This window comes from Primulina eburnea, chromosome 2 (assembly GCF_022965805.1).
Source record: "Primulina eburnea isolate SZY01 chromosome 2, ASM2296580v1, whole genome shotgun sequence".
NCBI lineage: Eukaryota > Viridiplantae > Streptophyta > Magnoliopsida > Lamiales > Gesneriaceae > Primulina > Primulina eburnea.
This window is the reverse complement of record NC_133102.1, coordinates 22,296,273-22,311,951: the sequence shown is the minus strand read 5'-3', so window position 1 is coordinate 22,311,951 and position 15,679 is coordinate 22,296,273. Positions and strand designations below refer to the sequence as shown.

The 15,679-nt window shown below is 39.8% G+C and overlaps 1 non-coding gene across 1 annotated transcript; it reads left to right on the top strand.

Moving 5' to 3' along the window:
- Window positions 1-1,619: 1,619 nt before the first annotated feature.
- On the top strand, window positions 1,620-1,725 carry LOC140824865 (small nucleolar RNA R71). Its single transcript, XR_012116484.1, has one exon. It is a non-coding gene; the product is annotated as a small nucleolar RNA R71 (small nucleolar RNA).
- The last annotated feature ends 13,954 nt before the right edge of the window (window positions 1,726-15,679 follow it).

Sequence of the window (15,679 nt, the reverse complement as noted above, 5' to 3'; positions counted from 1 at the left end):
TTTCTTCGTCTAACTCCTCTTCTCCTAATTCAGTGTTGATAGTGGCCTCCAAAGGGTCCCTAAGAGCATCCTGCACATAGTTGGACACAAGAGAGTCAAAAGCATCAATTCTAAAACAACTATCAGAATGCAGTGTGTGCTTAAGTGCATTAAAAACATCAAATGTAATCTCTTCTTCGCCCACTCTCAATCTCAACTTTCCCTCTTGCACATCAATAAGTGCCTTGCCAGTCGCAAGGAATGGTCTCCCCAAAATGAGAGGCATCTCGGTATCCTCCTCCATGTCGAGCACCACGAAATCGGCAGGAAAAATGAATTTGTCCACCTTCACGAGCACATCCTCAACCACTCCGCGGGGGTACTTGACCGATCTGTCAGCCAGTTGCAAGGACATCCTCGTCGGCTTAGGCTCTCCCAATCCAAGTTTCCTAAACACAGAAAATGGCATCAGATTAATATTTGCACCAAGATCACATAATGCTTTATGAAAAACAACATCACCAATCATGCAAGGAATAGAGAAACTCCCTGGGTCTTTTAGCTTAGGTGGGATTTTGTTTTGCACCAAAGCGGAGCAATTTTCAGTTAAGTTGACTGTCATATGATCCTCCAACTTCCTCTTATTTGCTAAGATATCCTTCAAAAATTTAGCATAACTAGGCATTTGCATTAGAGCATCGGCAAAGGGAATATTGATATGCAACTTTTTAAACACCTCGAGAAACTTACCAAATTGTGCATCTAGTTTTGCTTTTTTCAATGCAGCAGGAAAAGGAGGAGGTATAACAATTTTTGGTTGTGTAGTGGGTGCTAGTGTAGGGTTAGAAGATTTACCTTTAGATGTCGCATCTTGTTCATCCGGCACTTGGTTTTTCTCTTTTTCTCTAGGCTCCAAAACTTTTCCGCTCTTCAACTCAATGGCCTTCACTTGCTCCTTTGGATTAGTCTCGGTATTACTTGGCAAGGTGCCCGGCTCTCTACTCGCTATCATCTTGGCCAACTGTCCAATTTGATTCTCGAGCCCCTTTATCGATGCATCTTGGTTTTGGAGTCGAGTTTCAGTGGAAGAAATAAACTTAGACATCATTTGCTCCAAGTTGGACTTCTCTTCTCTAGGAGGATCGGATCTGTACATTGGTTGTTTGCCATATTGTTGTCCTCCTTGCGGTCTATTCTGACTGTTTTGACCGCCCCACGAGAAGTTGGGATGTTGCCTCCACCCAGGATTGTATGTGTTCGAATAAGGGTCATTCCTTGGGCGGTTTTGGACTCCCACTTGATTCACCGGTGCCTCATTTTGCACATAGAAGGGATTTCCATCTTGACAGTCTTTCAAATAGTGCTCTCCTCCACACTTTTCACAGAATATCTCTTGAAGACGCATAGCCGTGCCACCCACATTCAAGCCGTCTATTTTCTTGTTTAGAGCGTCAAGTTGTGCAGTAATAACAGAAAAATCAGTTACCTGGTGATAGCTGCTAGCAGCCATCTCCTCCGACAACTCATATCCTTCTTCCGCAGTCTTCCTCAAAAGGTTCCCACACGCAGCAGCATCTATCATAGTACGGTTAGGAGTAAGCAACCCGTAATAAAAGGTTTGAACGACTAACCCAAGTGGCAACTCGTGATGTGGGCATCTTTGTAATAGATCTTTGAAACGCACCCATGCCTCATATAGTGACTCTTGATCGAACTGAGCAAATGTTGTGATGTCTGCCCGCAGCTTCATGGTCTTCGATGGAGGAAAGTATTTGATGAGAAACGCCTTCGCCATGTCTTCCCATGTAGCGATCGAACCTACAGGTAAACAATTCAACCAAGCTTTAGCTTTATCACGCAAAGAGAAAGGAAATAAACGCAGTCTAACAGCATAATCAGAAACTCCATTAAATTTAAAAGTATCGCAAATCTCAAGAAAATCCGCGATGTGTGTGTGTTTGGATCGTCCACAGCAGTTCCTCCAAATTGGACGGTGTTCTGAATCATCTGGATAATGGCTGGTTTGATTTCGAATTGGTTTGCCCGCACAATCGGCCTCACAATGCTGGGGCGTGCACCATCCAAAGAAGGCTGGGCATACTCTAACATGGGTATGCGGCGTGGCATCTCAATTCGTCTCTCGTTTTGGCGCTCCGCCTACTGCTCTTGTTCGTGCCTCTCTATCAGTTCCTTAAGTCTTTGCTGTTGTCTTCGCCTGCGTAAAGTCCTTTGAATTTCAGGGTCACACTCAAGCTCCAAGTCAAGTGACTTTGGCATGCACCGGAAGAGATATCTGAATTAAAATATGGAGTGTTAGTTCAATAAAAATAAAATACACTAAAGGAAATAACTAAAAATATAATTGTAGATTAACAGTCCCCGGCAACGGCGCCAAAAACTTGATCGAGCAAAACTTGCACTGTGAATTTTCCAATAAAATGTGATTTTGTATGCTCAAAAAATAATCGCAAGTGCACGATGTCAAGTAATAATATAGTCTATGTGAATACGAGTATCGTTCCGCTGAGGACTGTATTTAAAAATTATTATTTTAGTTATTAAAACTTTAGCGACGAAAGATGATTTGTTGTGTTATAACTACTAAAATGCAAGAAAATTAAATAAACAAGTTCAAAGATTAAATGATAAAATATGACTGCTAAATCGATTGATTAAATTTCAAATGATAAAAGAATTTGTTGGGAATTCTGGTTCACCTACCCCTTATTAATTAATTAATTCGTTCGATTGTGTTTTACGCTTCCGACAGGATTTCCTATTCAATTGAACACACTCTCTCGAGCTATGCCAAACTAATTCACTCAATGAAGTAATTAAATGTCTTTAATTAATTATCAAGAATGAATCGCATTTCGATTTATGAAACCCCCTAGTTTTCGACCCTAAGGACTATGACTATCGGCACGTATCCAATTTCATATCTCTATGTAAATTGTAGATCCGCGAATTATACCACTCGATCCTATCACTAGTTATTCTCTCGAACTCACTCGTGATATAAAATTGTCGTTAAAGTTAGCTACGCTCAACGACACAATGAAAATCGTAGAATAATCAAGAATAAATCACAAACCGAAATATAAATTAACTAGATCAAAGTTTTGGGGTAGGATCCCCTTTAATCCCAACAAATATGAAAAGTTAGCTACTAGAATTCATAATTAAAATCATCAAAACAATGTTTAAATAAAGGAAAATAAACTAGAAATACGAGACGTGACGAAATCTGCGAAGAACGATGCCCGGAAACCGTCGAATCTTCAATCCAAGCGCAAAAGCTCTCCCAAAACTCCTTGTGGTAGCTTCAATGATGTCTGAATTCCCTTCAAAAACGTACAATAGCCTTACCATATCAACCACACCTCCGAAATAAGGTAGAGAATCGTGCATAATAATTTCCAAAAATAAGCGGCGCTTGGGCGGTAGAAAAGTACCGCTCGAGCGCCAACTTTCTGTGATGTTCCTCGGCTGGTGCGGTGTAAGGCCCGATATTATATCATTTTAATCCGAGATTATTTAATTTACGAATTTTGGAATGATGAATTAAATTCCACGATTTTTGTAATTAAGTAGGATTGAAATGGAATTAAAAAGAGTTTTGAGGACTGAATTGCAAATAGTGTAGAGTTCAGGGGCTAAAGCGCAAATATGACTTGAGTGGGACACTTGTCACCACCATATAACTTGATACATATATCACAATCTTCAATTTCACATTCAAGAGAAGAAAACGAGCGAGAACTCCATAGAAGCTTTAAGTTTCAATTTTGCTTAGAAATTTGATTGTACAATATTCGGTTATCAAATTTTGAATCCGACACAGTACCGTACTCCTCTCGACACGAGCTACAACTGGACGTAAGTTTCATTGAGTTTTATTATCATTTGAAATTATGATATTGTAGGAATTTGATATAATTCATATATGGTGTTCTGGACATGTTAGACATCGTAGAATCGAAGTCAGATCAGAAAACAGATTGATTCTGGAATAGTTATGATTTTCTGATTATATTGATTGAGAATTGAATAGATGTTGATTATAGATTGATTACAAATTATATCGGATATGGGTTATGATTTGTAATTAATATCTGGTGATATGGTATTGACGAGAATACTTAGATTGTACTGATGTGCCGCTGATTGGAATTAATTCAGATTAATCGGATTCAGAGTTGAATTGAGAATGAAATATTGATATTGTCATTGCCAGACAGGCTGTGATTTCAGGACTTCGACTGAGCCAGGAACTGACGAAAGAAAGGTATAAGTCAATGTGGTATTGGGAGATGGACTTGAGTCGGTTTAGACTTGGGTTTCCTTAAATCACATACTTTACTTTATTGCATTGATATTTGCATTGATTGATGATATACTTGTTTTCTTGAGTTATAGATTACAGGTATTAGAAGAGTAATCTTATGACAGAAGTGCCGTTAGTGGTGGGATCACCACGGGCACATTGCACGATGTCATAAGATGGTGTATTGGCGGTTGTGCCAAAGACTGTCACTGGATGTTTGGCTATCGATGTGGATAGGATAGTGGCTTTTTCTATTACTGTTAATCATTATTGTATCGATGTTGATAGATTAGTAGCTATTCTATTACTGTTAATCGATGTCATATCGATGTGGATAGAATTAGAGTTGCTTCTATTACTGTTAATCGGTACTATATTGATGTGGATAGAATGATAGCTTCCTCTATTACTGGTAATCGACACCATATCGATGTGGATAGAACTGGAGTCTTTTCTATTACTGTTGATCGATATCATATCGGCGTGGATAGAACTGGAGTCTTTTCTATTACTGCTAGTCGATATACGCATGCCAACTTCTGGAATCGGGATCCCTAGACTAGGATTGTGTCTAGTCTGAATGATGTAGCTACGAGTATTGTCGACAGTTTGATATTGATTATGTTTCAGACTTTGTTACATATATCTGTTACCTGATTACATGCTTTATATTGTTTATATGATTGCATGTTTCGTTGATTTATACTGGGAGTATATTCTCACCGGTTTATCCGGCTGTTGTCTTGTCTGTATGTGTACTTGACAACAGGTGGGACAGGATCAGGGTCCAGGAGATGAAGAGAGAGATCATGATTAGAGTGGTGGCACCGGACTTGGACTAGAGATAGGGTTGAACACGTGATAGTAGTTGTCAAACCCTAGTTTGAATAAATGTGTTGTAATACAGGACTTGTATTTTATATACTGATATGTATATATGTTTTAATTTCACTACGTTCCGCACTTTAAAAAAAAAAATTAGACCCTGTTTTATAATTGATTAATTAGTCCCAATGATGATTAAGAACTTGATTAGCGTCCGGGTCCCCACAACAGGTGGTATCAGAGCGATAGATCCCTTAGACTGAGATAGAAGCTAGTGAGCGGGGTAGATTGATTTTCTTTCCTGCTTTTGATTGCTAGCATGATTCCTGTTTTAATATATGCTACCTTAATTATCTGATATTGATATGGTATTGTATATTATTGGAATGGATCAGCTGTAAGATGATCCGAGGAGGCTTGAAACAGGATTATTGTTGGAATTGCTAACCCTTTTGGTTATCAGATATGCCTCCGAGAAGAATGCCAGAACAGGGGAGTACCTCAAATCCTCCCATGGATGTGACACCTACAGCAATGGAGAAATTGCTGAAAAGATTTCAGTCATTCCATCCACCGACTTTGAAAGGAACGGAGAATTCCGTAGAATGTGAGAGTTGGTTGGACGATATTGAATCGTTGTTCGAATCTTTGGAATATACTGAGGAAAAGAGGGTGAAACTGATCGGACACCAGTTGCATGACGTTGCTAAACAATGGTGGAACACGACAAAACGGGCTTTGGAATTACGAGGTACAGCCATTACCTGGAATGTGTTTAAGACTGAATTTTATCTACGGTTCTTTCCAGTTTCATATAGGAAGGACAAGGGAGCCGAGTTTGCAAACTTGAGACAGGGCCAGTTAAACATTGAGGATTATGTGGCTAAGTTCTCTACTCTGTTCCGATTTGCCCCTCATGTGGCTGGGAGTGATGAAGCCGTTGCAGACCAGTTCATAAATGGTCTAAATCCTGAAATCTTTACCCTCGTGAACACTGGAAGGCCAAACAATTTCACTGATGCTCTGAATCGAGCTATGGGAGCCGAAGCCGGATTGATAAGACAGAAAGAGGCTTCGTTTGTGCCTTCAGTACCGAGTTCACAGATGCCTCCACCATTTCTTCGATTTGAAAGTGGTAGTGGAAGTGGGAAGAAAGACTTCCTGAAGGCTAAGGGGAAGAAATTCAAGAAAGCTGGGAGTAGCTCCTCTAGTTCGAGTGGCTCTAGACAGACTAGTCAGGGCCAGAGTTATACAGGACCATACTGTAGCACCTGTGGAGGGAGGCATTCCACAGAGCAGTGCAGAGGAGTGTTCGGCAACTGCCGCATCTGTAAACAGCATGGACACTTTGCCCGAGTGTGTCCACAGCGAGGTGCCCAGGGATCTCAAGCAGCTGAGTCGTTTGGATCAGCGGCTCAGACAGGAAGACGATCTTCTGCCGTTCATTACTTTCAGCCAGCACCATCTACTCTGTCACATCAGAGGCCACGAGGGGGCCAGACAGCGAGCCAGCCTCCTAGACAGCAGGCCCGATTGTTTGCTTTGACTGAGGAGCAAGCTCAGGATGCACCTGATGATGTCGTGGCAGGTAACTATTTTATTTCTGGTTATCCTGCATATGTACTGATTGACACTGGCGCATCGCATACTTTTATTTCTGAGAGATTTGCATTGAGTCATGCGTTACCTATTGAGTCATTGTCTGCGGTAGTGTCTGTCTCTTCTCCGTTAGGGACAGGGTTGATGTCAGTGAAAACTGTTAAATCTAGTATACTGCAGTACGATGGGCATACGATTGAGTTAGACTGTATTGTGCTTGGTTTATCTGATTTTGATTGTATTATCGGTATCGATATGTTAACCAAGTACCGAGCTACAGTTGATTGTTTCCACAAGATAGTTCGATTCAGACCTGAAATGGCTGAGGAGTGGAAATTTTATGGTAAGGGTTCTCGTGCCAGAATTCCTTTGATATCTGCTATGAATATGACTCGATTATTGCAGAAGGGAGCGGATGGATTCCTGGTATATTTAGTTGATTTACTGAAATCGAGCCCATCATTGGCGGACTTGCCAGTGGTGTGTGAGTTTGCTGATGTCTTTCCAGATGAGATTCCTGGATTGCCTCCGATTCGAGAGATAGACTTCAGCATTGAATTAATGCCAGGAACAATTCCGATTTCAAGAGCTCCATACCGGATGGCACCGATCGAAATGAAAGAGTTGAAAGAACAGTTGGAGGATTTACTGGCCAAGGGGTATATTAGACCGAGTGTATCTCCTTGGGGTGCTCCAGTACTGTTCGTGAGGAAGAAGGACGGGTCGATGAGACTTTGTATCGACTATCGGCAACTGAATAAGGCAACGATAAAGAATAAATATCCATTGCCTCGTATTGATGATCTGTTTGATCAGTTGCAGGGTTCATCTGTGTATTCCAAGATCGACTTGAGATCTGGATACCATCAACTGAGAGTCAGGGATTCTAATATCTCAAAGACAGCATTCAGAACCAGGTATGGACACTATGAGTTTATTGTCATGCCTTTTGGGCTAACGAATGCACCGACGGTGTTTATGGGATTGATGAACCGCGTCTTTCAGAAATATTTGGATGATTTTGTTATCATATTCATTGATGATATCTTGATTTATTCAAAGAATATGATTGAGCATGCTGATCATCTGAGGACTGTGTTGCGAACTTTAAGGGCGGAGAAATTATATGCTAAACTGTCGAAATGCGAGTTCTGGTTAAAACAGGTGGTTTTTCTGGGGCATATCATATCCGGAGACGGGATATCAGTTGATCCCAGTAAGGTTGAGGGAGTGATTTCTTGGACGAGACCGACATCTGTACCAGAAATACGCAGTTTTATGGGTTTGGCAGGATATTATCGTCGATTTATTAAAGATTTTTCGAGTATTGCCAAACCGAATACACAGTTGACTCAGAAGAATGCTCCATTTGTGTGGACAGAAGACTGTGAATCCAGTTTTCTTGAGTTGAAAAAGAGGCTGACCAGTGCACCTGTGTTGATGATTCCTTCAGGCACTGGTGGATTTGTCGTCTATTGTGATGCATCTCACCGCGGATTAGGTTGTGTTTTGATGCAGCGGGGGCATGTGATTGCTTATGCCTCGAGACAGCTGAAATCCCACGAATCTCGTTACCCAATTCATGATCTTGAATTGGCAGCCATAGTCTTTGCACTGAAGATATGGCGACATTATTTGTACGGTGAGAAATTCGAAATATATTCTGATCATAAAAGTTTGAAATATCTGTTTTCGCAATCAGAGTTGAATATGAGACAGCGGAGATGGCTAGATTTATTGAAAGACTTTGATTGTGAGATTAAATACTATCCGGGAAAGTCAAATGCAGCAGCTGATGCACTAAGTCGAAAGGTATGTGCACTATCCTTGTCGACTATTGGTGTTTCGAATTTGATTGAAGACTGCTGTTTGTCTGGATTAGTATTTGAGACAGATCGGAGACCAATAAGATTATATACTATTCAAGCTGAACCAGAACTGATTTTGAGAATTAAAGCAGCTCAGAAAGGTGATCAGAATATACAGAAGTCGATTGCTATGGTCAGAGCTGGACATCGATCGGAATACCAGGTTCAAAATGGTATTTTGTATGTGAATAATCGTCTTGTTGTGCCGAATGTTTCGGATTTGAGACAGCGAATACTGACAGAAGCGCACAAAAGTCGTTTTAGCATTCATCCTGGTGGCAGAAAAATGTACAATGATTTAAAGACACAGTATTGGTGGAAACAAATGAAATCTGATGTTACTGAATTTGTAGCCAAGTGTCTGAATTGCCAACAGGTGAAAGCTGAGAGGAAGAAACCTGGAGGACTACTACAGAGTTTGTCCATTCCTGAATGGAAATGGGATCACATTTCCATGGATTTTGTGACACAGTTACCAAGATCCTCCCGAGGTTATGATGCGATTTGGGTAGTGATTGATCGATTGACTAAATCAGCATGTTTTATTCCATACAAAATGACATACCGATATAATCAGATGGCCGATATCTATGTCAAGGAAGTTGTTAGATTGCACGGAGTGCCGAAGTCGATGGTTTCAGATCGTGATCCTCGGTTTACTTCGCACTTCTGGCAGAGTTTGCAGCAAGCTCTCGGTACGAAATTGCATTTGAGTACCGCATATCATCCACAGACTGACGGACAGTCAGAACGGACGATTCAGACATTGGAAGATATGTTAAGAGCTGTGGTGCTTGATTTTAGCACTAATTGGCAAGATGCATTGCCATTTTGCGAGTTTTCGTACAACAATAGCTATCAAACGAGTATTGAGATGGCCCCATTTGAAGCGTTGTACGGAAAAAAATGCAGATCGCCTCTTTATTGGGATGATATCTCTGAAGTTCCTGAGATTGGACCTGATATGATCAGAGATATGACTGAAAAAGTGAAATTGATTCAGAAGAAAATGAAGGCAGCCCAGGACAGACAAGCCAAATATGCCAACCTTCGACGTAGACCGTTGGTATTTGAGGCAGGAGACCGAGTGTTCCTGAAGATTTCACCTTTCAGGGGTGTTGTCCGATTTGGAAAGAAATGGAAGTTGTCTCCACGATACGTCGGTCCTTATGAGATCCTCGAGAAGATAGGAGATCGTGCCTATCGACTAGCATTGCCGCCTTCTTTATCTGGAATACATGATGTCTTTCATGTATCAATGCTGCGGAAATATCTCCCTGATGATTCACATGTTATTCAACCAGACGAGACTGAGCTGGATGAGACATTGAGTTATGTCGAGAAACCAATTCGGATTATCGATCGTAAAGAAAAACAGCTCAGAACAAAGACGATTCCTCTTGTGAAAGTTCAATGGACTCGTCATGGCCTTGAAGAAGCTACTTGGGAGACTGAATCTGATATGAGACAGGAGTTCCCAGAGTTATTCCACTGACGTGAGTTTTCTACCTCGGTTCTGTTATTTCTGATTTGATTGCCTGTGATATGATTACTTGAGATTTCGAGGACGAAATCATGTCTCAGAGGGGGAGAATTGTAAGGCCCGATATTATATCATTTTAATCCGAGATTATTTAATTTACGAATTTTGGAATGATGAATTAAATTCCACGATTTTTGTAATTAAGTAGGATTGAAATGGAATTAAAAAGAGTTTTGAGGAATGAATTGCAAATAGTGTAGAGTTCAGGGGCTAAATCGCAAATATGACTTGAGTGGGACACTTGTCACCACCATATAACTTGATACATATATCACAATCTCCAATTTCAGATTCCAGAGAAGAAAACGAGCGAGAACTCCATAGAAGCTTTAAGTTTCAATTTTGCTTAGAAATTTGATTGTACAATATTCGGTTATCAAATTTTGAATCCGGACACAGTACCGTACTCCTCTCGACACGAGCTACAACTGGACGTAAGTTTCATTGAGTTTTATTATAATTTGAAATTATGATATTGTAGGAATTTGATATAATTCATATATGGTGTTCTGGACATGTTAGACATCGTAGAATCGAAGTCAGATCAGAAAACAGATTGATTCTGGAATAGTTATGATTTTCTGATTATATTGATTGAGAATTGAATAGATGTTGATTATAGATTGATTACAAATTATATCGGATATGGGTTATGATTTGTAATTAATATCTGGTGATATGGTATTGACGAGAATACTGAGATTGTACCAATGTGCCGCTGATTGGAATTAATTCAGATTAATCGGATTCAGAGTTGAATTGAGAATGAAATATTGATATTGTCATTGCCAGACAGGCTGTGAGTTCAGGACTTCGACTGAGCCAGGAACTGACGAAAGAAAGGTATAAGTCAATGTGGTATTGGGAGATGGACTTGAGTCGGTTTAGACTTGGGTTTCCCTAAATCACATACTTTACTTTATTGCATTGATATTTGCATTGATTGATGATATACTTGTTTTCTTGAGTTATAGATTACAGGTATTAGAAGAGTAATCTTATGACAGAAGTGCCGTTAGTGGTGGGATCACCACGGGCACATTGCACGATGTCATAAGATGGTGTATTGGCGGTTGTGCCAAAGACTGTCACTGGATGTTTGGCTATCGATGTGGATAGGATAGTGGCTTTTTCTATTAATGTTAATCAGTATTGTATCAATGTGGATAGAATTAGAGTTGCTTCTATTACTGTTAATCGGTACTATATTGATGTGGATAGAATGATAGCTTCCTCTATTACTGGTAATCGACACCATATCGATGTGGATTGAACTGGAGTCTTTTCTATTACTGTTGATCGATATCATATCGGCGTGGATAGAACTGGAGTCTTTTCTATTACTGCTAGTCGATATACGCATGCCAACTTCTGGAATCGGGATCCCTAGACTAGGATTGTGTCTAGTCTGAATGATGTAGCTACGAGTATTGTCGACAGTTTGATATTGATTATGTTTCAGACTTTGTTACATATATTTGTTACCTGATTACATGCTTTATATTGTTTATATGATTGCATGTTTCGTTGATTTATACTGGGAGTATATTCTCACCGGTTTATCCGGCTTTTGTCTTGTCTGTATGTGTACTTGACAACAGGTGGGACAGGATCAGGGTCCAGGAGATGAAGAGAGATCGTGATTAGAGTGGTGGCACCAGACTTGGACTAGAGATAGGGTTGAACACGTGATAGTAGTTGTCAAACCCTAGATTGAATAAATGTGTTGTAATACAGGACTTGTATTTTATATACTGATATGTATATATGTTTTAATTTCACTACGTTCCGCACTTTAAAAAAAAAAAAAAATTAGACCCTGTTTTATAATTGATTAATTAGTCCCAGTGATGATTAAGAACTTGATTAGCGTCCGGGTCCCCACATGCGGCATTCGCGCTCGGGCGGTAGAAAAGTACCGCCCGAGCGCCACAAGTTCTGTTTGGCACTTCGTCTTCTCGCGCCCGGGCGGTATAAAAGTACCGCTCGGGCGCCAACTTTCTGTAAGGCTTGCTCAATTAGTCATCTTTCGCGCCCGGGCGGTAAGATTCTACCGCTCGGGCGCCGAGTATTCTGTCCAAGTTCTTCAACTTTGCACGCTTTGCTATATTTTCCGTTTTCCGACCATTTTTCCTGCAAATTTATCAACCAACAGTGAGATATGATAAAATGCAAATGGTTACTGTAAAATGAACAAAATGTAAATGAAATGCATGTATGCACAATGTAAACACAACGAAAACTAATGCAATAAACACGTAAAAACGACACATATCAATACACTACGTTATCACCTACCTGCTATTATGGTCGATACTCTGCTCTGACCAACAAAATCAAGCTCTAAACATTCTGATCAAATTTCTGGATTGCTTTAAATCTCGAAATTAGTTCTGGTTCAACTTGAAAAATATCGAGTCTCAACTGTATACAATCTGTATCCAATACTGCTCCCCGAAATAACAATTCTTAATCAGATTTGAACAATAGTCAGATGTAATAGTCTGCTAAACTCATGCAACTATAAATTCTGACACGAATATCACTCTTGGCCAACTGATCGCGGTCACAACTGGGATAGAATCAACAGATATATCATTTTCAGATATCACCAACCCTGAATACAATCTGTCTCAGTCAAGATTCACACCTCAACCATTATGTATACAACATCCCAGTTCGCAGAATATTTAGTACAATTCTCAGACATTCAACAAAATCAGTTGTATTCTTCAAATATGTCAGAATATCACTGTTAGCACAAGCATAAAATCATCAAAATATCTCTAAATACAGACTTTATCAACCCATAATCATAGCTGAAATATCTCACAGAAGAATTACTTAATCAAATGCAACTCTCGGCTAGTAATTCTTTTATCCGATCTTTCAAATCTTCCACTTCAGCCAGTATCATTCGGTACGGTGTTTTAGCAGTAAAACAGTACCTGATATCAAGTCAAGACTGAAGTCGATCTTCCTGATTAAAGGCAAACCCCGAAAGTTCATCTGGGACGACTTTAGCAACGCTCCTGTCACTGGCAAATTAGTCAATGATACACCTCATCTTAGTAAATCAACTAAATATATAAGGAATCACTCAGTTCCTTTCGATAATCATCGAGTCATGAACATCATATATATCAAAGCTCTTCTAAATCCAGAATCCTTATCGTACCATGTTCATTCTTCGGCCATTTCAGGTCCGAATCTTACCATTTCTGGAAATAATCTGTGATAGCTTTGTACTTGGCCAACACATCAATATCAATACTGCGGTCAGCATCGGATAACACAAGTACATCGCAATCTAACTCGATCTCATTCCCCTCTTCTTACAGTATAAGATATTTCACAGAATTCACTGATATTAACTTCTTTCTAAGCGGAAAAAAAATCAATACTACAGCATATGATAACTCACTACGGAAGCATATATCTATGCCATTTATTTAAGAACAATCGTATGCAATGCATTAGTATCTATCAATATATATGAAAATTAATCATATCGTAAATCAGTACCTGCCATTACCTCATCATGTATGTCCTGGCCTTGGTTGTGCTTGAGAATTCGTCGGCGGTTGGAAATAGTGAACAACCGGTGATTGTCTATCAGACGGTGCCCCTGATCCAGATGGTTCTGTTCCCTGAGATCGTCGGAAAGCTCTCAGTGGACATACTCAAGCAAAATGTCCTGGCTGATGACAGACGTTGCAACTACCAAATACTCCTCGGCATTGCTCTGTGGAATGTCTTCCTCCACAAGTTCTACAATACCTTCGGGTATAACTCGGGCTAGAACCACTGGAGCTAGATGAACCGCTCCTTAACTTCTTGAACTGCTTCTTTCGAGCTTTCGACTTTTCTTTCTTTCCATTAGTGCTGCTACCAATCTCGATTCTAGGAAGCAGTTGTTGTGGTCTCGGTATTGGAAGGACATACGAAGCTTCCTTTTGTCTCATCAGAACTGTTTATGCTCTTTTGGCTCTGTTCAGGGTATCCGCAAACTTATTCGGTTGTTTCACATTTACCAATGTACGTATCTCCGGATTCAATCCCTGAATGACTGATGAAATATCGCTGCATCATTCGTAGCCACGTGAGGGGCAAAACGTAGCAAGGTGAAGAACTTGGCCAAATACTCATCAATATTCAACTGACCCTGTCTTAGATTTACAAACTCTGCACTTTTATCCTGTCGGTATGATACGGGGAAGAATCTTTGATAGAATTCAACTTAAAATTTTTTCCATGTAATCACTGGACTACGCTGTTCTAAGGCTTCTTTAGTTACCAGCCACCAACTCCTTGCGACTTCCCGTAACTGGTGCCCAATCAGTTTAACTCTACAATCATCTGTGAAACCAAGAAATTCAAATAGCATTTCTATATCCTCTAACCAATTCTCACAATCGACTAGCATCTCAGTACCCTTCAAAATCGGCGGTTGAAACGACTGAAACCTCTTCATCATTTTTTCCATCGGGGTTTCTGACACATCCATCTGACTGGTCGCAGTACTATCCCGTTCCGGAATTCTTCTAGGAGGCATATCTGATAATCACAAGAGTTAGCAATCACACGAGACAAATCCGTTTCAGTCCCTTTCCGATCAGCTTACCTCTGATCAAGAATTGGTTCTGATTCGTCCTCAAAAAATACACATTATCATATCAACTCAGATATTCAGGTAACATGTATCTTCAAACAAAACAGTAAAACATACTATACTATTAGCGTATACAATGTAAATCAACATTATAATAAATCACATGCTAGCAATCACATGCAAGGAAAGAAAACTCAATCCACCCCGCTCACTAGCCTCTATCTCAGTCTCACTCTAATGGATATATCGCTCTGATACCACCTGTTGTGGGAACCTGGACACTAATTCGATTCTTAATCATCTTTGGGACTAATTAATCAATTATAATAAACAGGGTCTAAATTTTTTTTTTTAACATACACTATTACATGCGGAACGTAATGGCATTCATCTATTATACCTATCAGTATAAATTAAGGTACGAGTCCTCTACAGCATACATTTATTCAAACTAGGGTTTAACAACTAAACATCAAGTGTCCAAATCCTATTTCTACTCCAAGTCCGTAGTCTCCACTCTAATCACAAACTCTCTTCATCTCCTTGACCTTGAACCTATCCCACCTATTGTCATGCACACATACAAACAAGACAACAGCCGAATAACTCCGGTGAGAATTATATTCCTAGTATAAATCAACGAAACATGCATTTCATATAACAGATATAAAAGCATGAAGCATATTGTCATAACATGTATCGCAATCAGAAACATGAGTCAATCTCAAACTATAAATCATACTCTGAACATGTACCACAATCGTGAACACAAACTAGATATAATATATCAATTCCTAAGAACATATGTAAGGCTCGAGAATTATCAGTTTCCATTGATGCTAGACTCATAGAGGTAAGAATACATGACATTTAAATGAGAATTTTGAAGGCATGGCCGAAGCCACACTGCACCTGCGGTGCTTAGA